The sequence below is a fragment of the Micromys minutus genome (assembly GCF_963924665.1).
Source record: "Micromys minutus genome assembly, chromosome: 3".
NCBI classification, from domain to species: domain Eukaryota; kingdom Metazoa; phylum Chordata; class Mammalia; order Rodentia; family Muridae; genus Micromys; species Micromys minutus.
In genome coordinates, this window is record NC_137972.1 from 10,812,932 (window position 1) to 10,840,532 (window position 27,601).

Here is a 27,601-nt window from a genome sequence, read left to right on the forward strand (position 1 = left end):
TTGAGAATTGAGTCTGTCATGTTTTCTTCTAATCTTTGTAGGTGTACCATGGTACAGCTACACACACACACACACACACACACACACACACACACACACACACACACACACGGGGGGGGGGAGAGAAAGAGAGAGAGAGAGAGAGAGAGACTAAAGAAATAGAAATTCATTAAAAAATTTAAACAGAAAATTTTAACATTAAATTTTAGCAAATTATAATCCAGATTATTCAAATGAAACAAATAAAACCTATGCATCCAATGTATAGATACTTTAAGCTTATGGTGATAGGTAATATTTCTATGAAATTATGTCCTGATACAAAGATAAAATTTAAAGGGAAAATTAAGAACTAACAGTATAGAATTACAGAGAGTATTAAGGAGGAAGATACAGTTCAATTGAAGTTCACTTAATATAGGCCTCTTCTATTTGACTCTAGGCAGTCTGCTTGCCAAAAGAAAACCGGATACAGGTTTGGGATGTCTTGCTGGAAGGGTTGCTTGGATCAAAGGGCTCAGTGATCATTTTAGTTTGCTGTGTGTGTGTGTGTGTGTGTGTGTGTGTGTGTGTGTGATTTCAGAGAATATAAAACCTAAAGTTCATTTAAGTCAGAAAAGAATGTTTTTGACAGATTTCCCTGCCATTTGAGGATCAGCGAAAGAAGAAACATTTTGAGGACAAGTCTCAAAATAACTAACTGAAGGCTCTGTTGGTTATTTATTAATCTGCTTCTACTACTGCAAGGCTTTACAGGATCTGTAAGGAGTGAGATTAATTTCATGTAAGTCCTCAGGGTAGGTCTGTGTCAGTCTGAAGTTTAGGGGGAGTTGATGTGAGTACATAAATCTATTTATTTATGTAAGCTCCGGAGTAGGCAGGCCTGGATTTCAATCCCAATGTCACTATCGGCTTTGGCACAAAGAAAATTCTGGATATCATTTTCCTAATTTATCTAAAGTGCTGATTCATTTTAAGGGTTAGAGATGATGTAAGTAAATTTCTTAGTTCCTGGCATTAGCAATTAACAATCCTAGTTATCTATATGATCTATCAAAACCAGCTATTTCCAATACTGGACATACTCAAGTAGATGTCAGTCTGTCGGGAATGTTGGATGGAAGATTCTGGAATGGTAATTCACATTCTCTCGACTGAGCTTTTGCTTGCCTTGAAAAGCAGGTAGGCCCAGCTATTTAAGCCAAGTCTTGTTTAATAGTCTCTCTTGGCTTCTGGAAGTCAATTGCCTTGGAAGCTAGAAGGGCCAGGGTGTCTGAGGGAGTAGCTGTGACAACGGGTGTATTGTAAAAGGTAAGAAAATGCCAGGTTCAGGAGAGAAGACTGGCAGATTCTTATTTTGTGGCTCCCGGCGACCGAGCCAGGGAGCACTGAGCAATGGTGAGCAGTTATTACTGGACTGAAGAGTCTCCCAAACTCGAAACTACACCAAGCTCTTGGCAGGAGCTTCTATGAAAAATGGGATCCAGGACGCCTTGTGAGACAGGCCTGGACTTGCTGGCTACATCCAGGGACCCGAGTTTTGTAGCCTCTCTAAACCAGTGAAGCCCTTGGGTACCACTTGCACACTGCACGGGTTGAGGAGATGGTAAAGGAGCAGACCAACAGGTCAGAAGCTGGGGAATACCTCCCGCTGGAAGTTGGGTAGGGCAGTAACTCCTAGGTTAACACTGGTCCTCAGTTGTGCAAGACCTGGCCGCAGTTAACTGAGGGCTCTTTCCGCCGCCCGGGCATCACCCCTGTCCCAGGCGGTGCTCTGCAGACTCAGGTCAGCATTGAAGACAACAGTCTGAGGCTGGGATCCCGGGTCTCCCCTGCCGGGTGAAACCCTTGGGACCCGATCCAGAGCCCTAGGGTCCACTAGAGGCTCAACTGTCCTCAAGACCTTGCTAACGGAGCCCTCTCCCGGCCGCGCGGGGCAGCGCGCGTTCTCGGCTCGCTGCTGGGCATGCGCGGCGCGCGCTGGCTATGGCTGGGAGCGAGCAGCGCGCACACACGGCCCGGGCGGCAGGCGAGGCGGGCTCGCGGGGCGCTGGGCTCAGGACTCGGGGCAAGCCCCTGCGGCGTGTCGGCAGCGGGGCGCGGGCGGGCGCGCTCCAGCTCCGGGACCTATCCCCTTCAGCCACCGGTCCCCTCGCGTCTAGGGAGGTCGTGGCAGTCCCCGAGGAGCGCGGCAGCTCGGAGGGCGGATCCGAGGTAAGAGCCCCTCGGACATCGGTGCGGGTCCTCGGGTGGGATTCCCGCGGCATGGGCTCCCTCTCGCTTTCCCGGAAGGGTCTTTGCGAGCCGGGACCGGAGCGGTGTCAGGCTCCGCGGCCGCTGCGGTTCACTTGGACCCTTTGCAACTGGTGTCGGCGGCCAGGTGTGCGCGGGCGCTGCCGCCCCAGCGCGTCCTCGCGCCCGCTCCGCGCACCCCTACGCCAGGAGACCCGAGCCCCCCACCCCCGCCTGCTCCGCCGGGGTGTGCGCCGAGGGTCCCCGAGACCCCACGCTCCCCTGAGCTGCGCGGGCGTACCTGAGTTTGGCACACCTGGACTCCCACCCCGCCCTGACGACTTGGATGTGGGGCTTTCGGAGCGACTCTTACCCCAGCCCAAGTGGAGACTCCCCCAGGGGACCTGTTTAGATGGGGACCCGCCCTGGCATACACCCTCCAGTTGAGGTAGCGCTCTGTGTTTGAACAGTTGTGAATTCTGGATCACTTTCCAACGGCATTTTACTTTTGGGAAGATGGCCTCTCCATGGCTGTCAGTAGTGGTATGGAGGGTTCCACACCCACTGAGACATTGAAGGCGCCCCGGGTCTCATCCCTTCCCTCCTTTCAGTGACTACAATACACATGCAAAATCTTTGCGCGGTTCTCTGAGCTACGCTGTTCAAATCCTCCTCCTGTAGCCCCCCCCCCCCCCCAAGTGCTGCTGGCATCTCGCCGGGGCAGGACGCCCTAGGGTTTGGGCTTAAAATCTGTAGACATTTGGAGCAGCGAGGCTTTAGAAGAGGAGGTTTTCCTGAGCCAATGCTTCAGCGAACGCACGGCTGCTTTTCTTCTAAAGGTTTCACTTCTTGCCTCAGACAGTAAGAGGAAGAGACAAAATAGCGAATAAGATAGTTCAGATACAACTTAGTTCAGACACGTGTGAGTACTTTGAAGTTTTCTTTGGTTTTGCCACTTTGGGGAGGAGGTGGAATTAGGATTCCTGGAAGGCTTTTTTATGTTAAAAAAAAAATCCTCAAAGTGTCTGTGTTGTGGGCTGTTTCTAATTTCTCTCCTTTGAAAGGATGCCATTCTAAGGCTCCCTGGGTTTGGAACGCCTGTGCTCATTGTGTGAAATTGTAGATTTTGGGACAGTGAGTCTATTGAAATTAAAGTCAATACATTTCCCCTCTCATAGTAAAGATTTCCTTCTCTTTCTCCTCCTCCTCCTCCTCCTCCTCCTCCTCCTCCTCCTCCTCCTCCTCCTCCTCCTCCTCCTCCTCCTTTTTAAGCTGGGGTTTGGAGGTTTGGGGCATGCTACTGTAGTTCTTAGTCTGCTGGTGTGGAAAATCTGGTGAGCTCGCACTAGCTGAAAGTTAAACTAGCCTATAGATTCGTCCCATAGGCGGTTGTGTGCAATGCGCCACAGACTAGTAAGCTTGCGTGTGGAGAAAGCCTCTCCTGCACCATAGTAGATTAAGACTGTAAAATTCCACAAGAAACTCACTTCCTTCGCAGCAGGAAAAAAAGAAGGGAAAGAAATTATCTTTTAAATCCTGCTCTTCTGAGCCAAGGGTTGCTCACAGAGTTTGGGATGTCTACTTTGTAGCTTCTTTCCTTGCCAGTGTCTGTGAGTGTCATTATAATTGGCAAGCTAGCCTTTTATTCACAGTGGGAAATGCTTTAAGTGAACTCCTGTTTAAGATTTTTTTTTTTTTTTAATTCCCTAACAGGAAACTGGTGTTTAATTTTGAACACTTTGCTCATTTGTGGTCAAAGGCAAAGGAGTTCATTTTGTGTGCACATCTAGTGTCCGGATTCAATCCACACTGGTTCCTTTCAACCTTAGCTTCTTTGTAGCTCTGTGACACAGGCTCGGCTCTCTGCTTTCCCATCTTTTCATCTACTCCCTTTTCTTCTTCTGAATCTCCTCTTCAGTCACCTGCTTTTATCTTAAGACATCAGCTCGTTTGAGCTAGTGTTGAATAAGAAACTATCAATCCCAGATTCAAAGCTCCTTCCTTAGTTCCTTAAGTTTTACTAGATGAGTCTTAGCCCTAAGTCTGTGTAAATTTTTGGTTGGCTTTTCCGAGTTGTGTTAGTCACATTTGGTCGTTTTTGTCTCAGTGCAAAACAACCAGACTATAGCTTATAAACTTTCAGACATCTGCAGGGGTATCAGAGAGGAAGGGATGGAACTTTAGCCAAAGTGCTATACAGTACATCCCTCCTGGGAACTGCCCCACCAAATTGTTTGCAGCTGTCGGGACTGAACACTTTTCTTAAGAAACATTGTAGCGGAGTCCTTGCAAACAGAGTATTTATAAGAACCTGGGAGTTCTTTAGGTCCCCACACTGTAGTATCTGCAGTCTTTTTCAGATCCACATCTGAAGCGGGATTTTAAAACAGACCATAAGGCCTGAGGAGAGGGCTAGGTGGATAGAGTGCTTGCTAGTCTAGGGTGAGTTCAAAGCCCGAGTCCCCACATAAAAAAGCTGGCATGCATCTGCAGTCCCAGTGCTGGGGTGCAGAGGGTCTACCTCAAATGGCTGGCTCTAAGTTCAGCTGCACACACACACACACATACACACACACACACACACACACACAAAACACCTCAATGAATACTGAAAGTAGTCTGTAAGCTATTTATATGGTTGGGAAAAAAGTGCAGCAATGGGGGGAGGACCTACTAACATCTTGTGTTACTGTTGACTGCAGTTTATGGGTCGTTATTGGTGTAGTCTTGTTAGCTATAGCTCACACTTTGAATACGTGTCTCCCCCCCCCCCCTTTTTTTGATGACTGAACCCAAGGTCTCTCTCAGCACATAGCTCTACCACTGAGCCACATGCCCTAACCTCCCTTAATTTTAATCTAATGCCTTTTTTCTGTCTCAGGACCCATTAGTGAGAACACTGGCTACACTTAACTGTTACAGTGTCTCTGATTCTTTCCTCCCCTTCCTTCCTTTTTTTTTTTTTTTTTTTTTTTTTTGGACAACTTTGGCCATTTTAAAAAGTCCTGGTCATATAGTTTATAGCATGCTTTTCCCCTTTGAATTTGTCTTTTGTTTGTCCCAGGCTTAGGCTGCAATTAGTCAGGCCTTTGATCCCAGCACTCTGAAAGCACAGGCCAGAAAGATGGCAGGTTCGAGGCCAACCTGGCTACTTAGTGAGGCTCAGTCTTTGTCAGGGTTAATATTGCTGTAATAAAACACCACAACCAAAAGCAAGCTGAGGAGAAAAGGGTTTAATTACCTTTTGCTTCGGCATCATAGTTTGTCATTTAAGGAAGTCAAGGCAGGAACTGAAAACAGACCAGGAACCTGGAGGCAGGAGCTGATACAGAGGCCATGGAGGAATGCTGCTTGAAACCACCAGCCCAAGAGTGGCCCTGTGCACAATGGAATGAGCCCTTCCAGATCAATCACTAATTAAGAAGACACCACACAGGCTTGCCTGCATCCTTATCTTATGGAGGCTTTTTTTTTTTTTTTTTTCCCAACTGAGGCTCACTCCTCTCTGATGGTTTTAGTTTGTACCAAGTTGAATATAAACTAGCCTGGACAGACCCTGTCACAAAACTAGGAAGCTCAGCCATTGTGGGTATGGATTGAAAGACAACCAGGGCAAAGTGCTTTTTATTCATCACAGGTCACAGTGCAAACCACCTGCAGGGTTATCGGACTCATCTTGATCTCTGGCTGAGATAGCATCTGTCAGTTTTTTTTTTTTTTTTTTTTTTCCTGCTGCTAAGTTCCTGGTCTTTTCTTGTCCATCCCCTCCTCTTGGGAAGGAGTTTCCTAGCACTGCCTGGGTTTAAGGGGTGGAGACTCCTGGCTCTTCCCTATCCCCGAGGGTGTTATCTCCCTCTGCAGCTGTATGTTATTTATCATGTGAATAGAAAACTACCCTGGACTGACCACACCCGGGAAAAAAGGAAACTAGTTATTGTGGGCTTTGGATTGAAGAGGACAAAGCAAAGTTCCTTTGCCATGGTGGGCGCAGGGTTATCGGACTCATTTATTTGGTCATTTGTGTATAGATCTGAACTCCTGAGTACTTTACTGTATTCTTTGGGCTATAATCTCGCCCCCTCGAAGCTCAGTCCTTACAGCTTGATTCTTGAGTCCCTTTGTTAGACTCCTGTTAATAGTTGTTGTTGCTGATGATGTTGATATTTGTTTGTTTTAAAGCATTTCTCTCTAAGATGTCCCTGTCTAGAAATTAGCCATTTTGTCTAGAAATTCGGTTCTTATTGTTTGGAACTTTTATTGGAAACCCAGATCTGACCCAGGAGTGACTGCAAATGCTCCTAATCACAATGTTCTAGAGGCAGATGTTCTAGAATTGTGAATTCAAGGTTGGTTTGAGCTATACTTTGAAGGAAACCAAGGTCTGAGCACTTTGGGTCCACGTTAATGGAATATCATTGAGTGCAGGCTCTCCTGTGAAAAATAAGGAAAAAACACTTATGTACAGGGATTTAGATAGACACAGTCTATCTATGCATATATATATATGTGTGTATATATTTTTTTCTGCATGTGCATGTATTGATACTAAAGTAAATATGAGTTTATACTGGTACAATGCTGATTGTGATACATAAACATTCTGGTTTCTCCCCTTCATCTGGGAACTTCCTATAGCAATGAAGAGAAACCTGGCTCCATTCCAGCGTTGGCTTAATTGTTCATTTCCATTCCACGAGTTTGGCAGTGTTGGCATTGATAAGCTGTGCCAGCATGGACAAGCACTTTGCCATCTGGAGCCTGGTGCCTGGAGCAGAGCCTTTTGCTTTCAAATTTGCTCTTTACCCGTTTTCTCGGCTAGTTGGCCAACTTTCATGAGTTGGTCCCACACACTGCTAGTTAACCTTCTTATATCAGAGTCTGTTTTCCATCTTGGAATCCATAGACTTTAGAGTTTATTTTCATATACATATTAAGACTAAGCCTTGGTCTTACGAAGTTTTGTGGATTTGATGCGTCTCTATTGAAAGTATCATATCAAATGACTTTGACATATTAAACTCTCCTATCTTACCTATCATTCTCATTTTGCCTACTTTTTTGTTTTTAAACTTTTAAAATATTAATTAAATTAGGTATCTGTCTGTGTCTGTGTGTGGGTATGCGATGAGGTGCAGGTGCCCAAGCCAGAGGCATCCATCCGTCGGGGCTGGTCAAGTGATACTTGATGTTGGTGCTGGGAATTGAACTGGGGCTCTCTGTAAAGACAGCACTCACTCCTGATTGCTAAGCTCCACCCCCTTTGCCTAATTCTTGATGAGCTTTTAAAAGAACATGGTTTAGAGTTTTAAGAGGTTTAAACATTAAAGAAATGTTTGCTTTTCAGTGCTGCAGAGTGAACCCAGCGCCTCATACCTTCCCAGCATTTGTGGATTTAGTCTCCAGACCCCAATGAGAGTTTTATAGAAAAGTATTTTGTATATGAGCACCTTTTCAATTAGGTTTCAAAAATATTTTCTTCTAGGTTGTCTAATGTTTTTATTCTCTTGCCAGAGGAGATGTTTGATTCTTGCCTTTCTGTTATGTTTTTAAGCCAAGGTCTCACTATGCAATTTATGCTGACCAGAACTCACTGTAGAGTGTATGGCAAGAATTCATAATCCTAGCCAGCCCAGGTAAAGGATAGACAATCCAGGTAGTTTACTTAGACCCTAAGCCTAGATTGGGCAGGAGTAGAGCTGTACTAACTTACTCCTCAGGTATGAAGTCCCTTGTTACTTGCACTTCTTCTGGTCTCATAGCCCATTTCCTCTCATGGTAGCGTCTTCCACCCCTGTCTTCTTTCTTCTCTCTCCCTGAAATCCCTCACAGTATCCTCAAGTCCCACCTCTCTCCCTCCACTGCCCAATCACAGGCTCTACCCTTCTATCATTCAGTTAAATTGGGGAGCAAGGTTTACGTAGCATCGCTTGGCATATCCAAGAATCTGCTTGTCAGGGGGCTGGGGAGGGGGAACCACATTTTGAGAAGCATCACATCAACCCACCACCATAGTGTGAGCTGGATTAAAACTCATGGTGATCCCCCTGTTGCAGCCTCCAAAGTGCTTGGGTTGCACATGTGCGCTACCACACCCAGCTAGATACTTAAGACTTTGTAAATGCATGTGTGTGTGTGTATGTGTGTGTGTGTGTGTTCATGCATGTGGGTATTTGTGTCATCAGACACACATAGGAATGTGTATGTGCTTGGTGTGGACTGAGCATGACCTAAGCTCTTATGTTCAGGATCCTTGCCCGTCCCCATTGAGACAGGGTTTCTCACTGGCCTAGAGCCCACCCGTCAGGCTGGACTAACTAGCTGTGGGTCTCCAAGGACTCCTTGGATCTTCCTGTCCGGGCCTCCCCAGTGCTGGAAATACACATCTACACTCTAGGGCACGACTGTCTTCTTTTCTTTGTATTCTGTGCCCTGGAGACTGGACTTGGGTCCTCATGATTTCAAAGCAAGTGCGTGACTGACAGGTATTCTCTGAGCCCTGCACTTTAAGTGTTGATAAAGTAAATCTATCGGTTTCATGATTTAGAGTCTTGATTTAAAACCAAGTACCTGTTTTTATCTATTTTTATCTTTTTAACATTTGATGCATTTGTTCGTGTACGTGGGGGATGGAATACACGCGGGTACTATGGCGTACATGTGGAAATCAGAGCCAGTTTTCCCTACTCACCATGTGATTTCCGGGGATTGAGCAAGGGGTAGCAGGCCTTCCAGGAAGATGACTCATTAGATGGCATACTTAAGATCCATGAGAGTATTTTTGGTTTCCTTCTTGTTTTTGGACCTACATCCCACTGACAGAGATGTGTGAGGACCTTGAATGTGTTCATAAAGAATTAGGTTCTCCCTGATATAGATGCCTCCTCAGAGGCTCTTCCAGAGCCATACTGATACAGAGGAGGATGCTTGCAGCTCACCATTGGGCTGAGCACAGGGATCCCAATGAAGGAGCTAGAGAAAGGACTGAAGGAGAGGAAAGGGTTTGCAACCCCATGGGAAGAACAACATTATCAACCAACCAAACCCTCCAGAACTCCCAGGGACCAAACAATGAATACACATGGAGAGACCCATGGCTCCAGTTGCATGTGCAGCAGAGAATAGCAGTGTCTGGCATCAATGGGAGGAGAGGCCTTTGGTCCAATGAAGGCTTGTTTTCCCAGTTTAGGAGAATGCCAAGGCACTGAGGTGGAAGAGGGTGGTTGGGAGAGGGAGCACCTTTGTGGAGGCAATGGGAGGGTGAGGGGAAATTTGATTGGAGGGAAAGGGGACAACATCTGAAATGTAAATACAGAGAATATCCAATAAAATTTTTAAAAAATATTAAAAAAAAGAATTAGGTTCTCCTAAAGAAAAAACTGAGCAATTAGACAAAACAAAACATAAGGTAGGGTTGGTTGCTATTTCTTCCTGTCTCTCTTTGAATCTGAGTTTCTTGAAGTCAAGGATCAGCTGTGTATATAACTAGGCAGATGACGTCAAGTGGGAACTACAGTAATACTTACTCGGTGCAATTGTTGTGGAGGATGGTAAATAGAAGTGTGTGTGTGTGTGTGTGTGTGTTTCGTGCTTGTATACAAGTGTGTATTCTTTCTAGTGTGTAGTAAGGAAGGAGAGGCTCCCAGCGGCCAAGGATATCCATCAGAAATGGTTCATCGCATGACTTCTGGAGTTCAAGAGTGAGTGTCCTGGGCTTTCCCGCATTCCCCTCAAAGGGACAGGTAAGTTTGAATTGGTCAAAGTGATAGGGGTGTGGTGGGACCTGTGGACATTCTCACACCCAGAAGTTACCGAAGACTAGACAGCCAGCATGCCCCATTTTTTACGTGCACTGTTCACTGCACGGAAGTCGGGAAGAATGGGACCATCCAAGCTGTTGAAGAACAGTTTGTCGTCTCTGTTCATGGCCAGGCTTTCTGAAGCTTGCCCTTCCTGTACAGATGAGTGCCCTTTCATCCCCATCATCCTGAGGGTCTGAACTTCAGAGAGTGAAGTTGGGGACAGTTAAACTGTCCTTACAGTTCACAGCAGATGGAATGGGTGACAAAGAGCTTTGGACCCTGTTCCAGTCATCTCAGAGTTTTGAACTCACAGAATCTGACAGTTATCTCTAGGAACACACAAAGAGTATTTGATAAATGAGTTATGCCTTTGATAAGAGGTCAGATTTTGATTGTTGAAATTACTTTTTTTTTAAATACAAGGGAAGAAAAACTACCTTAAGGGAAAAAGTAATGATCAACAGAAGTTTATACTTGAAAGGGAAAGAAAAGCATTTTAAAGCCTCTTACAGAGGCTGTATTTAGTTTTATTTTGAAAATGTTATGCATGGCATTAGAATATTACTTAGGCTGATCTTTAATCTCAAAATGTGTGAACATTCTTGGTTATCTGTGGGTCTAATAGAACAACATGGTGTTTCTAGGGTTGGGATAAACACACTTGCTGTCATTAAACACTGTACTTTTTCTGGACTGCTCTAGTGTTTGTATTTTATAACATTTCTAGAATTTTCTTTAGAGATTAAGGAGTTGTAAACAATTTAGGTGAACAGATAAGGCTGTGAGGGGAAATTATTGTGAATCTGTCTCTTTTGAAAATATTGTGTGTGTGTGTGTTTCTTTGTTTCTGTTTTTCAAGCCAGGGTTTCTTTGTTTAGTTCTGGCTGTCCTGGAACTAGCTATGTAGACCAGGCTGGCCTTGAACCAAGAATTCAGAGATCCTCCTTCTTCTGCCCCCTTAGTGCTGGAGTTAAAGGTATGTCAAACCACCTTTATTTAGCTACCTTAATTGTGTTATTCCAGTTCTCTATGGTGGGTCTGTCATTCACAGGTGATGGCTAGTTAGATAAACGTAGAATGTGACCGGTTTATGCCTCAGCTTAACGTCTTTAATTACACATTTATGTATATGTATGTTTGGAGATCAGAGGAGAACTGTCTGATCTTTCTGGCCACATGCATTCCAGGAATTGAACTCAGGCCATCAGGCTGCAGAAAGGGCCTTTACCCAGCATGCTGCCTCATGTGACTTATGTAGTCCTGACTGTCTTGGGACTCGGTCTGTAGGCTAAACAAGGCAGGCCTAGAACTCAGAGATCCATCTGCCTCTGCCTCCCCAAGTGCTGGGGTGAAAGGCGTGTGCCACCACCACTATCTGGCTTGACTTCCTTAAAAGAAAACAGACTTGTGATGCTAGAGAAAACACCTGTATTGTGAGCCAAGGTCTGTCACATTTAAAATCTGCTCTGTTTTCTTTGGAGGCTGGGGCTTAGTTACCTTGAAACTCAGTAAGTGGCTTCTGACAGCCCGTGCAGACTGCACTGTTAAGTCCATGCACAAGGTTAAGTTCCCTACTGTTTGATATGCACCGTTCTGTCCCCAGTAACAGTGTGCTCAGCTGTGTCTGTGCTCCACCTGAGGCACCTCCACCCCTGATCCTGTGTGTTTTAAAAACTTTATTATGGCAAACCACACACACACACACACACACACACACACACACACACACACACACACACACTCACAGACTAACACATTTTACCCATCCTTGTAGTCAAGAGGGAACACGGTGTTGGTCATTCTTTTGTTCAGCTCTTCAGTGGGGCTTGCTAGATCCTGAATAATTGAAAAGCAATGGAATTTGTTCTGCGATAAAAATCTGACCACTGGGCCGGTTCTTGTCATGTTATTCACACGATACTCATGGGAAGCTGTAGGGATGATGCGTATGACTGAGAACGTGTGCCAGGCTGCTTTTACTCATTGAGCAGATTTCTATGTGGGTTCAGTTGTGGATTTGCCTAAATTACTGTCACTTCTGCTTTTAAATGAATAGAGTGTGAAGCCAACCCTGAGTAACAGTGTTTAAAGAATAGTAGACAAGGGGCTGGCGAGATGACTCAGCAGATAAAGGTGATTGTTGCCAAGGCTGATGGATGACCTGGCAGAAGAGAATGGACTCTCCCAAGGTGTCCTCTGCCCTCCACATGTATGTTGTGTCACATACGTGTACACAAGTGCAGAAACACACATGAAATAAATACATATAGAAAACAATATAAATAGGCAAGGTAACCTTACTGAAGTTTAGGAATCACTGAATTTATTTACTTTTTTGGTACACGAGTGTATTTTCTGCCTTTGGAAATTTACTGGGTGTGTCGGAATATCACCTTTCTTTTTACGGCTCTTTAATTTTTCACATTTCTTCACCAGATAGAGTTTAAAGTTGCAGCACCATTTGTTCCGACATCCTTGCACTTTTCAAGGTCCCTCTCTATCTTAAGCCCTGCTGTGTCCCTGGTCTTGCAAAGAAAATGGTCCTATGAAAATCTCGCAGCTGATAGCTTACCTGTGGTTTCCCACTCCACACTTTCCCCGTTCTTCATCCCCCACCTCTGGCAGCCTTCTTCATCCCTTAGGTGACTGCAGTCAAAAGCCTAACTTTCCTCACGTTTATATCTTTCCTTATTACTTACTGCTTACCTCTTTCTCATGCCTGGTGAGACGTTGGTCCTGGAGAGGGCCGTCTAAATAAAGGAGACATTCATGGAGGTTGTGACAGCCAAGGTCATGGTTTAGGCAGCTAAGAAAGCTTGGAACAAAAGAGTGATTGAAGCTCTCATTTCCTGCCATCTTGTTTGGGTGGGAAGAAGGTTATTTTGAAAACAGCAAAAAGTCATTATAATAAGTTAAATTATGTCTAGCGTAAATATATTAGTGGTAATTTAACGAAAATAATTTTTTTTGTATATTCAAGACAGGGTCTCATTGCATAACCTTGGTTGGCTGGGAACTTGTATAAACCATGCTGGCCTGGACTCACAGAGATCGGCTCATCTCTGCCTTTCTAGTACTGAGATTCAAGGCTTGCACCACCAGCATCCCCCCCTTTCTGTGTGTGTGTGTGTGTGTGTGTGTGTGTGTGTGTGTGTGATTGTTATAGGTATTCTTTCTCACTGTAAGGAATTTTAGAATTTAAATTGAGATACATCTTGAGTGGGATCGTTTAATCAGAGGATAGATACTCCACAATATTGGAAAAGCTTTTAAAACAAGAGTGGCAATCTATCTTACCTCAAGGATTGTCTCCGACCCCTGTATCTCTGATCTGTGGTTAGTTCTATTTTCTCTCTCGGCTAGACAGTTAATGGAACAGTTGAAACCTGATTTTGTTGGCTCTCACTGGACCAAAGGGTAGAAGACCTAAAGATATGGAATGATTTTATGTAGTAGATATGGGTTATATTTTGTGTTATTTTATGGTCTTCGGGGTCGATGATATAATCAAGCCATTGCTATATTGACATATAAAAGTTTAAGTAAGATTCTTAACTGGTAGTTCGGGGGGGAATGATTGGACAAACTTTGTGTAGAATCTGGTAGGCAGAGGTAGAAGAGCCCAAAGCCATTTTTAGCCAATCTCGCTGTCCTTGCTCTGTCTGGGCACTTTGGTTATATGTTGTAAGAAACAGCACATTGTTTGATGTAAGACTAAATTAAATATTTGTTAGTGAATAAAGACAAAATAACAGGGCTTTGAGTTCCAAGCATGGGCTTAGTTGTCCTTGGAAAACTTAACATCGTGCTATGTCCGAATAATACCTTTGACCGTATGAGTCAGTGTGGGCTCACAGAGTGCACTTGGGGTTCTAGAAGTAAAGGGTTCTTATTCACCTCTAGGAGCTGGTCTTGCTCTCTGCAAGTCCCCAAGAGTATAGATGTGAATCTGGGTCCAAGGCTGCGGCTCCTCCCATCCTGTTCAATGACCAGGACAGTCTTGGTTTCTACGGAGGTTTGAGGACACAGTTGGGATGCAGTTTTAAAGGCTTTTAGCTGTGACCTTTTCTGCACCATCAAACTTTCTAAGTACTCCTGCTAAGTTTTCTTCATATTAATTTTTCTTTCATTGTGAGAGCTTCATACACATATACAAAGAAACATGGTCTCACCTACCCATGTCTCCCCCCAGCTTCTCTTAAGAGGTTGCCTCCTTCCAATTTTATGTCCCGTCTTTTATTATAAAAAGAAAATAACCCACTAAGTCTAGTTAGTGTTGTCTGTATATGTGAGTGGGGGATTAGTGACCGGAATATGGGAAACCTACCAGGGCCATACACTAAAAGAGAAGGATTCTCTCTCCCAACAGCTTTTGGCTCTCAGTATCTTCAGTCAGGCTTGACGCCTGGAGAGCACCTTCCAATCCATGCTGGGTATTTGGCTGGCTGGTTCTTATGTGGATCTTATACAGATTTTTAAGTTCATGACCATGAGATCCAGTAATGTTCAGAAGACAGAAAACTAAGGTTTTTGTTTTGGGCTGGCTGGCTTGCTTGCTTCCTTTCTTCCTTTTTTCCTTCTGCCTCTCTCACTCTCTCTCTCTCTCTCTCTCTCTCTCTCTCTCTCTCTCTCTCACTCTCTTCCTCCTCCTTCTTTCTGTTTTTTTTTTTTTTTTTTTTTTTTTTGGAGGGGGGCAGGTCTTACTGTATAGCCCTGGCTGGCCTGGAACTTGATATGTAGACCAGGCTGGCCTTGAATTCACAGGGATCCAGAGGGTTGCTTGCCTTTGCTATGAAATACTAATAATAAAGGTGAGTTCACCTGGCCTGCTATGGCTTTTGTTTTTAACTGGTACCAACTATTGTATAACCCTGTGGTACATGTATTTATCTTTGTCTATTTATTTATTTTGTGTGTGCATGGATGCCTGCCATTGCCCCTGTGTGGAGATCAGAGGACAACTTGTGGGAATTAGTTTTTTGCTTCCATTCTGTGGCTGCTAGGGATGGGACTAAGGTTCTCAGGTTTGGCAGCAAGCGCCTTTATTCAATGAGCCATCTCACCGCCCAAACAACATTTTAAAAAATCAGAATTGTGGAAGAGAACTAGGAGCGTGTGTATGTGTGTGTATGTGTGTGTGTGTGTGTGTGCACATATGTGTGTAGGAAGAACAGATGATTAGTATTCTGCAGAGTGACAGCTATGCAAATAACAAGAGCATCCCAGTTCTCACGTGCAGACTGAGCTGTGTAAACTGCCTGTGCAGTGCTCCTTTTTTCTGGGGGGTGTTTTGTCCGTGGTTGTGGTGTTGTGTGACCCACCTTGACAGCAGCATTTTCTGTGATGTGCATAGATGGGATATGCTAGATTAAAGATCAGTCTGGCCATTGGCAGCCCATTGGTTTAGTTCAGAATTGTCTTGATCGTACGGCTCACTCAGATAGCTTTATTTCCTAGAGGATAGTGTTGCTTTGGTTAATGAGATTGAAGCACCAACAGGGAAATCTAAAGTAGTTACACAGAGGCACTCAGGGGCCAGGGCGTGTGACGAATAACACAGACAAGGGCTTTGTCCCATGTTACATAATGTGCAGTGGCAGACACTTACGCTTCTGCCTTGCTTTTGGAGGCAAGGTCTCCTGTAGCTGGCTTTAAGTTTGTGACACGGTGGAGGATGACTTTGATGAGTCTCCATTCTCACACCTCCACCTTTCAAGTGCTCAGATGATGGCTTTGAACCACCATGTCTGGCTAGAGGCATAACTTGAAGGAGGCATGGAAACCATGAAGGATGATGTTGGCATAAAGTGAGTACTTACAGTCTCAGTATTTGGGGAGTTGAGACAGAAGGATAGCTGTGAGTCTGAAGTGAGCCTGGTGTACTGAGAATGTCTTTGACTAAAAGTCTTTTAAAAGTTTCTTTTAGAATTATTATTCAGATAAATGGTCAAAATCATGGAAAATAAAGCGTAACTTTTTAATTTTTCCTGGTTTTTCTCTTTTTCTCTTTAATTGGTATCCACATTTTCTTTTCTTTTCTTTTTTTTTTTTTTTTTTGCCAAATATCTAAATACTAGTGTTTGATTTTTCTAGGGGTACTGACACCGTAGACTGTAAAGTCAGTCCTTTTCAAAATGAGGAGCAGATTTACAATAACCTCACAGGGAACGTTTGTTATTGAAGATCTTCAGGGAAAAGGTCTGCGTACCATTATTCTTGCAAGAGCAAGCTCGTAAGACCTTCAACTACTGAGACAGTTTATTGTCAGAGGAGACAGGTGCTCTGGTGTCACTTTTATATACAGCATTCGGACTTCTCCTGGAAAACTTAGGAACAAAGAAGCCTTTATTCTGAAGTCGAAGCCATGCCAGAGATTTCCAGACTAGTTGGAGAAGTGTAAAACCTTTGGGGATGGGGAAAAGTCAATTATCAGGAAATTTGAATGGGAGTTAACTTCAACATAGCTTTAGAAATTATGAACTTGTAAAATCTCTTTTTCAAGGAAGAAGAAAGAGAAGGCTGCCCCCCCCCCTTTGGAGTCAAATCTTCCTGACACACCTCTCAAATTACACACCATTGAAACAATCCTCCCAATGCTCATGTGTTTTTCTGGTTAGCTGCTATGAATGAAAGATTCATAACTATCTGTTTCAGAAGCGTTTTCATTTGCATTGCAGAAAGTTTAATGGTTTGGTAGTTGAATCGACAATTCTTTTTATCTCTTGTCTATAACTATGGATTGGATCATATTTGCCAAGGAACTTAAATAAAAAAGAAAAAAAAACCCACTTCTGTGCCCAGAGAAGATTCCAAATGAACACTTATTGACTGGTATGTTGGCCCTGGCTGGATGGAGGCGCCTGAGGTTTTTTTGTGTGTATTTTCATCTCTGTGACAGAAAACCCAGCTAACCTTTCTCTTATCTTGCCTACTGGGCATTGAACACAGTATCACCGGGAGGCGGAAGTCATACAAAGTTGCCAGACAGATGGTTGGACTCCCCATGGCAACCCTGTGACCTAATTTCCCAAGCTTTGTGCACCTAACTGGAGAGTCCCAACCCTCGCTGTCAGATTCAGTGGTTAGGCTTGCCAGTTGAGGCTGGAAAGGAGAGAAGGTGAGGTGATTCCAGAGCGCATCTCTGCAGGCACCAAACCCACACCGTATAGGCAGCTCTGTTGCAAGGGACAGAGGAAGTTATTATTCCTCAACCTGCTTGCTTAGTCTTTTCTTATTTATGTCTCACACTGGTCACTGTAGGATCTTTTAAAAAATTAACTGATGAATTGATGGAGAGTTAAAGTGATTATTTTTGAAGATTTATATATTTTATTTGTTTTAAATTAAAACCAGATTATTTCCTCATACAGTGCATTCTGGTTATAGTTTCCCCTCCCCGGCTTCTGCCAGATAATACCTACTCTCCCACCCTTCCAGATCCTTTCCACATGCTTTCTTGGTCTCTCTAGGAAACAAGCAGGCATCTTTTAAAAGAAAGAGAGGAGAGAGAGAGGAAAGAAAAGGAGGGAGGGAAAGAGAGGAGAGAAAGAGGAGGGAGGGAAGGAGAGAAGAAAGACAGAGGCAGAGAGAGGAAAAAGTAACAATAAAATAAGATAAAATGAAAAGAAACAAACCCAAGTATAACAAACAGACAGACAAAAGGTCACGTGGGGATGTCCTGGGAGAGATGGCCGATGTCATTCCTTTGCTTCTCATCTCTAGTGACGTCATTTGACAACTGCTCAATTACCCAAATAAGATGAAGAAGTGCTTTTCTCGTTTAAGGAGCGTTAATAAATACATGCAAGGAGCGCCAATCAGATTTTATTGCCTTTCTGATAAAGCAGCGCGTAAGACGGGTACTGAGCAGCGTCATAACTTGTTTCTGTAGCCTGACTAACGCACAGGAGTGCAGCTTTCTTCTCTGCACACACTTGGATCCTTTCGTGTGTTCTGTCAGAATAATGCTGCACTGAGGTCGCCTGCTGCTCTGATGAAATGGGCACCAACTACGATGGTTAGATGGGTGTGCATCACTCTTCCTTCTCGTAAGCATTTGTACCTAGAAGATTTATATAGCCCACAACCCTCTTCCCACCTCTAGGACCTTCCGATCCCCTCCGTATTCATTGGAGTGGCTGCTGAGCTGTGTTTAAGTGTTCAGCTCGTCCCCCTTCCAGCGGAGACTTGTCACTACGCACGTCTCTACCACAAAATGTCAGAGTATCTATTCCTCTCCTCACCCACTAACCGTGACCGCAGGTCTGTGGCCTAAGAATTGCCTTCTGGTCTTCAGGTATAGACAAGAGAGTTCTTGATAATTCGAATGAATAATATTTGAATGTGAGTAAAACATTTCAGCCTCTGTTGTAATCAGAGTTGGTTTTAAATGGCCCTTCTCTTCCACGTGAGTAAGTCTGAGTGTGCAGAAAGCTCCTGATGTCTCCTGGGGTGACAGTGTGCACTTTGGGAATGTACTTTCTTCATGTTCTGGTAAGCCCGTCATGCTCCCAGCTTCCCAAGGAGCCCAGAGGTAGCTCCATGTCATCCCATAAGTCCCGCTCTCTCAGATCTTGTCACCTCGGTACCTAAGCCATTTTCAGATGCAAGCCGAAGGCTCGGCTTGGTGCTCTCACCTAACACTGTTTTACTCAAGTGTCCTCTTAAGCTCTTGCCCTCCGTCAAATTTCCATCATCTGGCCTTGCCAGGGGCTTCCCAGATCCATCCGCTGAACTTACGTATTCCGTAACTTGCTTTACTCTGCTCAGAGGCAGCCTTCTCTTCCTTTGGCTCTCTCGGAGCTTCTGGTTCCTGGCTCCTGTCTACCCCGCTTATCCATCTACGCGAAGATGTTATTTCAGAAGCACCTTGGAGAGGACAGGTACCTAAGAACTGAGGGGGATGAGACTCTCTGCCCCAGGAAGATCTGCCACTACCCGTTGGTACTGCTGCGACCAAGTGGGTAGTTGGAGGGAGACTTTTTTTTTTTTTTTTTTTTTTGGCCTCAGTTAATGAATTTGTGCATTATCTAAGCATGAACACATTGGGAAATTTCTGGAATTCTTTACTCCGGGCTTATCTCATTTCACATAGCATTTTTTGTCTCATGGCCTTTTTAAGAAGACCTCAGACCCACATAGTTTCAATTATGGCACTGACGCCATTTCTTATCTGTAGCCCCATGGCTTTTCCCTGAGAGCTGACCCTCGATTTCTCACAGGGACTGAATGTAGGACAGGCCTCTAGGCATCACATTACCCCAAGTAAAGTCTTGACCATTTTCCCAGCTCTGTCCCTCTATACCAAGCTGCTGTTCCTAAATCACACCATGAGGTGTGTGGAGTCCCTGGATCAGGTCCCTTCCTTCAGCCAGCATTAGTTTCCTCCGGAGTGTAAGCAGTCAACCAGATCCTCTGGCCTCTTCTGTCAGGACCGCCCACAGACCATGCACCACTCCACATTCCTGCCTCTCACGGTTCTGCCTCTCAGGATGTACTTGGCTGGTCCCTGGTTTTTACTCCTTACCCCTTGTATCCCATAATAACTCCAGCTTCCTGCACACACTTAGCCTCATTCTCCCATATCTTTGCACAAGCTGTTCCCTCTCTTTGACTTTTCTTTTTTTTTTTTTTTTTTTTTTTGCTAACCTCTTCATCTCCTGTGTATGAACTCTTGGTCTTAGACTTGGCTTGAAGACCACTTTCCCAGAAGACATTGCTCACCTCTGCTTTGTGCTAGGTAGCCATCTCTTCCTTAGATTGTTACTGAGTTACAATTCCTGGTTTATTGACTTGTTTGCTTTCCTCCCTTGTCCTCTAACCTATCTCTTTGTGCCGGGGCACAGAGCTGGGTGCCTGGCCCCGCCTAGGCTTTGTTAGCACGCGTGTTCAGTTCCGGCTCTTGCTGATTCTGACCCTCTGTCTCCCTGGGAACAGAGACTGTCTGGAGCAGAACTTGCAAGGACGATGCAGCCCAGGTTGCTGTGTGTCTCAAGCCTTCCTGCTTTCGGAGTTTGAAACCTCCGGCTCCAGTGTAGCTTACTCTTCTAGTCAGTGACTTAATGCCTGAAGGTGAAAAAGAGAGTCCCTGTCAGGTGACACGGTTTGTGTTTCCATAGACTCTTGGATGACTTCCAGACTGGTTCACACTAGTTCATTTCTTAAGCTTCAAAAAAAGAGAGTAAAGAAAATGTAACTGTTACCTTGGTGCCTACCCACGGCACAGCACAGCATTTCACATAGATGCTCCGACTCTGTCCTCCTCCTTACCCCTTCCCTCCCTGCCCCCGCCCCAGCCTCCTAGACAATTTTGCTTCTATTCGCATGTGACATATGCATCCAATGACTTTGTATATAACCAAGGATTCACAAACAGCACAAAACATGGCATTGGCCTCCTTGAGGTTGACTTCATTTGTCTGCTATGATAATTTCCAGTTTGCACCCATTTTTAGGTGGATTGTGTGATTTCCTTTCTCTTTTTAAGAGTACATTTATTTTTGTGTGCACGCGCATGAGTTGTGTGTCACTGACATAGAAGTCAGAGGACAGCTCATGGGAGTCAGTTTTCTTTCTTTCCAGCTCATTTATTTATTTATTTTTCATATTTTTATTGGTTATTTTATTTATTTACATTTCAAATGTTATCCTCCTTCCTAGTTTTCTCTCCACAATTCCCCGCCCAATGCATCTATGAGGGTGCCCCCCTCCCCCGTCTAGCATTCCCCTATCCTGTGTCATCAAGCCTTCTCAGGACCAAGGGGCTCCCCTCCCAGTGATGCCAGATAAGGCCGTCCTCTGCTATATATCCAGCTGGAGCCATGCTCCCGCCTCCCCACCCTGTTTACTCTTTGGTCAGTGTTTTAGTCCCTGAGAGCTCTGGGGGGGTCTGGTTGGTTGATATTGTTGTTCTTGCTATGGGGTTGCAAACCCCTTCAGCTCCTTCAGTCCTTGCCCTAACTTCTCCATTGGGGGTCCCGCATGCTCAGTCCGATGTTTGGCTGCGTACATCCACATCTGTATTGGTCTGGCTCTGGCAGAGCCTCTCTGAGTCAAAGTCAGGTCATCCAGCTAGGGATGGACACCTTCTCCTGGCGATCCATCTCACCTTGTGGTTCTGAAGTTTCTTTTGTGTTCGTGACTAGATTACATAGAGGTGGTTTTATTTTTATTTTTCTCACTCTTTCCATATTTGGAAATTGGCTCTCAATTTGGCCACAAATAATCTTTTATAGTGAGTTAACTTCAGAAATAGTTAAGCTTAAGGGAGAAGATCTTCCTCCTTCGAAGGCCTGTTTTCGTTCTCATCTCTGTTGTTTGACACCCTATAGCTGCCAAATATTATTGCCTTCACTTTAAAAGTCAAATTTAATCATTCTAAATTTGACCTTTGACATCACTCCCCCCAAAGAATAGCTCTGTCTTTGATTTAATTCGTACTCTCTTTGATTTAATTAGTACTCTCAAGTGGCTTTGCCAAAGCCACATTGAGAAGTATCAGCCCTTCTTGACCACGATGCTGTTGGTAGGTTTCCCTCCCATAGTTTCTCTGCTTGCTGTGTTTCCTCTCGGTTTTACACCATCTGTAAACTCAACCAAGCACTCAAAATCCAGTTTGTCATTCCTCTCCTTGTTGCCTCCTTCTTCCTGCTGTGTTTCCTCAGGATTCCATAGCATTTACTTCTGCCACGGACTGTACGTTGAATGCCCTCTTTTAAAGTTGATGTTTTGAGATAAGGTAAGGCTAAGTAGTCCTGGCTGGCCCAGAACTCAGTTATAGCTCAGGCTGCCTTTAGAACCCCTGTTTTCCTGCTCAACTTTCAGGGTGCTGGGATTACAGTCCCATATCATGATGCCTAGTGATGATGTGTTTTCCCTGATTCTGGTACCAAGCCTTTATATCTGTTGTTTTTCTTTAATTTTTGAACAAGAAATACACACCGGGTATTACTTTTGTGTATTATAGAAGATCCGTATGTGTTTGTTAGTTTTCAAGTGAGTACATTTTGGTCTTGCATCTCCTGTCCTATACCATTTAATTTCTCCAGCACGTAGTCTGAAAAGGGATAAGATAATTCTGTCCACAATTCTGGCTGAGTCTAAAGAGAAACGCCATGAACAAGTTTAAGCAGGTGACAGTGACCATGCACCCGTCGCTGAGGACACAGCCTTAGGCGAGCGTGCCTGGTTTTTCCAGTTCTCTTTCTTTTAAATGTGAGCTATGACCAATCTCTTTGACATCTCACAGGTTTTGTAAGTAAATCATTGTTTCACATTGCTGTGTAACTGACTCCCCCAGAAGCCAAACTCTCGATAAGAAGTTAATGAGGATGAGAGCCTTTGGACGCCGACGCCTACCTACCCTTCTTTTCTGTGCATCTCTGTCAGCAGAAGATAACATCCAGGTTCCTATAGAAACCAGCTTAGGAGTAAGACAAGGAGATTTCTATGATGACCACTTGGGCCAGCCCAGAGGAAAAGAGCCTCAAGAGCCTGCTTTAGGGACTTGTTTTTACCAAGCTCCATGGAAATTATCAATATTTTAAGTATGAATTGTGTAATCTCTTCCGCCAACTTTTTTGTTTTTGTTTGTTTGTTTTTTGAGACAGGGTTTCTCTGCGCAGTCCTGGCTGTCACAGATTTTACTCTGTACACTAGGCCAACTTCAAACTCACCAGTCTGTCTGCCTCTGCCTCCTGATTGCTAGCATCAAAGGCACACACTGTCAGCACCTGGTTCCTCCTGCAACTCCTAATGAATCGTTCCCCACTATTTTGTTTGGACTGTGAACTGTTTTCACTGTCTTCCCCTCTCAGGTGATTCCTAGTCTAGGTTTTTGTGGTGAATGAAGCCCAATTAAAATGTGAAAATTGCAAATAGCAACAGCATTGGGAATAACCACAGTGTTGCAGGTAACCGTAGCATTGAAACCATCTTAGATATTGTTCAGCTGCCAAGAATAAAACATTACCTGAGAGCAAAACATAAGAAAACATGGCTTTGGTCAGAAATCCTAGGAAATGTTTGCCCTGAATTCCATTTCTTTTGCTCTGTCATCAGCCTCTCTGGTGTAAGCATCTGACAAAGGGCTGAAAATGTGGTTGCTATTTAGAGATGCCCATTGTTTGGGGAGCAATTTAGTGGGATGGTGATGATTCTGGGACATGTGGAACAACTCCAAAGTGATTATTACAGAGCCCAAATGCATTTGATAGTTACGTCTTAAGATGTGAAGATGTATTTAAAGAAACATTTTAATATTCACAAATATTAGTGTCTTTCTGTATTATATAAACTTTCAGAAAATTCTAAACGTGTCACCTAAATGTACTTATTACTTAATGTACTTTTACTATACATAGGTTCTTTTCTTACCTATGTATTCATATGTGTGTAGATACCAAATGCAGCATTTATATTATTTTTAAATGTTTACTTATATGTATTTGTGTCTCTGTGTATGCATATGCTGCATGTATTTATGTACCCACAGAAATCAGAAGAGGGAGCTAGAGTTAGGGTGAATTGTGAACCACATGACGTGGGTGCTGGGAACTGAATTCAGGTTCCTTTGAAAGAGAGCAGCAGAATGTGTCTCTGTTGCCCATCTCTCCAGCCTCTGTGTTTGTGTGCATGAGAGTCTGCTGATAGCATTTACAGCATAGAATTGCTATTTTGTGTTGATGGTACGGAAGGGCCTGTAACATGTGCCTGACTCTGTATGTTTGTGTGATGTTGTAAACTGCACATCGGTTTACACAAAGATACTCAATAGAAGGGCTCCTGTTGTTTTTGGGGTAACTTCACATAATACAGACTCATAGAGCATAGAGTGGGATTTCATGTACCACAAGAAGAGAGGTTGGGTTTAATCTGGGAATATGTGGAAAAGGATAGGGGAATATTTCTTTAGATATTCTTTATTTAAAGTGTTTTTTTAATATAAAAGACACTGGACATTTTGTGAGAGAACCATTTGTCACTACAGTAATGAACAACTTTTTAAAAAATATTCTTTTGCATGCCCATGTGGTTTTAAGTGCATTTATAGCATGCTGATAAAGGGGTGGTCTGATTAAAATGGCCTAGAAGTGCTTTGGATCCTTTTGGGAGGAACAAGCAGTATCTAAACATGGGAAAATTTCAGTGTTCTAGCCCCTTCCCTGTGTCTTCTGTCATTGTGGTGTCAAGTCCTCCTGGTACCACTGTTAAGGTGATTACAGCAACAGGTGTCCCTGGTGTTTATTGTTAGTCTGCCACCTGTGCAGGTAGAGGGGCACCTGTGCTCCTGTGTCTTGCCACCTGTGAAGGTAGAGGGGCACCTGTGCTCCTGTGTCCTACCACCTATTTATGTAGGAGGACACCTGTGCTCCTGTGTCCTGCCACCTGTGCAGGTAGAGGGGCACCTGTGCTCCTGTGTCCTGCCACCTATTTATGTAGGAGGGCACCTGTGCTCCTGTGTCCTGCCAACTGTGCAGGTAGAGGGGCACCTGTGCTCCTGTGTCCTATCACCTGTGCAAGTAGAGGGGCACCTGTGCACCTGTGTCCTATCACCTGTGCAGGTAGGGGGCACCTGTGTACCTGTGTCCAGGTGTGTGCTTAGGTAGTCAGGAAACACTGGAAAACTCATGTTTTTTTTTTTTTTTTTAAGTAAACAATTCTATAACAAAATATAGAGAACCTACCTTTTATGGTAACATTCTTCCAAGCCAATGGTGGGAGAAGCTTGTGTAACTTTTTCAGGCAGCTGTTACCTGAGTGCCCCTACTGGGGGTTTCTTCACTCCATCTTTGCCAACTCACAGGGTTGTTAAGGGGTTACTTTTGGAACTTATGAATAGGAATCTCCAAGACCTTCCTGCTCCAATAGTATAGAAATCCTGGTTTTCATTTCAACTAATTCTCAGAGTGACGGGAGAGTAACGCGATTCTAATTTACCATGTCTTCACAGCGCTCAAAGTTTAGCAAAAACTCTATCATAAGTTTGGAGATTTGTAGCCAAAAAGTCCATGAAGTTTTTCAAAGAAGATTCTCTGGGAAGAGTTGGTTCTGTAATACTTTTTTTTTTTCTCACTAGTTTTCTTTGGGGAAACGGTATCAAAAAACTTTCCAGGGAACTTAAACTGACAACTAAGAGCTTTGACCAAGAGACAGTCTGGAAGGAGAGACCTGGACTCCCCTGATTTTTATCCCCTCACTGCAATAGATGCCACAGATCCAACATGTCGTGTTGGATGCTGGGGGTCAGTGAGTTCAGTTTGATGTATTGACACAGTGGGGGTAGGGCATCTAGCGCTGAGCCCAGAAACAGTACTGGATGGAATGGATGGATCCCACGTGCTTTTGCGCCCTCTGCTTAGTAACTACCTCCTAAAGAAGGAATTTATTTCATGCTATTCTTTATTGTTTATGTCTTTGTTCTGTGTGCCGCTCAATATAGTTTAGAGCATAAAGCATCAGTTTTAGAGCAGAAAAGGATAAAAAAAAAGTTTCCTTTGTCCTAAAATTCCATTGGCAAGCAGACCTTACTAAGACCAGTCTGTTCCCATGGATTGCATGTATGGGTCAGGGAAGACTGAGCTCTGTGGTTCTGTTTGTATCTTATTCTTCTCCTGTTTGGTAGGCTTGTTAGCAGGCCTACATGATATAAATATACACACACCTACATATACATACACACACACACATAGCTATGCCTATACATATATACACACCTACATATACATACACACACACATAGCTATGCCTATACATATATACACACCTACACATACACACATTACACATGTACATGTTATACATGTACATGCATATATATACACACAGATATGTATAAGTATGCATGTGTGCATGTGTATACACGTGCTGTTCACATATATATATATATATCTATAGAGATATCTATATACATTTTTTTGAGGGCCCATGTAACCCTGGCTGGCTTGTTACTTGCTGTGGAGCCTAGGCTAGCCTTGAACTCATGACACTCTTCCTGCCTCAGCCTCCTGGGGACAGGGAGAGTAGAGCTGAGCCACAATACCAAGTTCATTGGCGGGTGTGCTATTCTATGCCAGTTCTTTTCTTCTTCAACCATATATGCAATATTAGTTTTTGAGTGGATATCAGAAGAATGCACACTTCTCTCTCCCCACCATCACCCAGTAGGCTTGTGTAGACTGTCAGCTTCAGCTGTTGTTTTTTCCCTGTCAACATCCTCCTCCTATCATTTCATCACAGTTATCATTGTGGTTGTCACCGTATATATTTAAACCTCAGGGATTGGTATCTGACCGATGTGTAGCATTTATGGAAAGTTTGAAACGTGAGACCTCATGTTCAACGTCGGAACAAGGAGAACAGTTACTGAATTTAGTAGTGATGATTCTTTTTTGATAATGATGGTAGTTTTGGGCACTTTAGTGAATCAGTTGAATTTATGACACATTTCAATGACCCTATAAAGTTATATTTTTATGTGCTTCAGTCTTGGGGACAGAGATCTCAAGGGTAGCTCCCTTTGATATTTTGAGATGAGTCTCCTGTACCTTAGGCTGGCCTGGGACTCATTATGTATTGGAGGTTGGCCTTGAACTCCTGATCTTCCAGCTCCTGCCTCTAACCACTTAGATGACAAGCCTGGCATTTATTGACGTATTTATGCTGCAGTAACTACGGAAGAATGCCCATTCCTCTCTGGAGACGTTTCTACAAGCAGATCACCAACTAAGAGTAAAACGCTTTGCCTCACGGGAAACTTTTCTGTCTCTTTGACCTCCTTACAGACTTTCTGAACGTCTTTCAGCATACTAATCATTGTAGTCTGTCCTTCTGCAGAGTACGACCCCAATGCAGGAGAGCCATTCTTACATCTCCTATCCCATCCCAAGGGATGGCCACCGTCTCGCTCTGAGTGTGGGTGCAGGCATGGGGATGGTGTGACACACTCCTCTGCAGGTCAGAGGACATTTTTTGGTGAAGTCCCACCTCAAACTTTGTTTGAGCCAGGGCTTCTCTTGCTCAGTCTGCCAGGCTAGCTGGCTTGCGAGCTTCCGGGTGTTCTGCCTCATTCTTTCATCTCCCTGGTGCATGCTGGGATCACAGATGTGTCCGGCTCCTTTGTGGGTTCTAGGGATCTGAAATGAGGTGGTTGGGCTTGCACTCTACCCACGAAGCCATTTCCTCACGTTCTTCCCTCTTTCCTATCCTTCCCTTTGTCTCCTTTCCGTCTCCCCAGGAAGGGACTGCTTTTCCAACCCTTCTAAGCGTGTGGCCGCTGGAAGCGTGGGCAGCGCGTCAGACTGCAGCCAGGGCAAACCCGGATCCATCCATGCGTTGATGCGCACAGCTTTAAGTGCAGCCGCAGCCAGTATTCTGATCGCTTATGAAGTGAAGCTCACCTTGTGAGGTGTTTCACGATCTGGGAAGCGTTTGTTGTATTTCATGGTAATAGCCTTTGGACGGGCAGAGAAAGTTTGGCAAATTGGAAGAAAAAAATGCTCAAATTAGCCGTATCTTCCCCCACATAGCCCGATTTCCTTGGTTTCTTAATTTTTATGTTACTGTGATAAAAT

The 27,601-nt window shown here is 44.2% G+C and overlaps 1 protein-coding gene across 3 annotated transcripts in view; it reads left to right on the forward strand.

Moving 5' to 3' along the window:
* Nucleotides 1–2,077: 2,077 nt before the first annotated feature.
* The window catches only part of EPS8 (EGFR pathway substrate 8, signaling adaptor), a 157,927-nt gene continuing 132,403 nt past the window's right edge, over nucleotides 2,078–27,601 (forward strand). For 2 of the 3 annotated variants that reach the window (XM_080914173.1, XM_080914176.1), the window contains exon 1: nucleotides 2,078–2,214. The gene's annotated coding sequence lies outside the window, so the exon portion shown is untranslated. Of the gene's footprint in view, nucleotides 2,215–3,020; nucleotides 3,155–27,601 lie in introns of those variants that run through there. The other variant, XM_080914174.1, reaches the window with a different exon arrangement.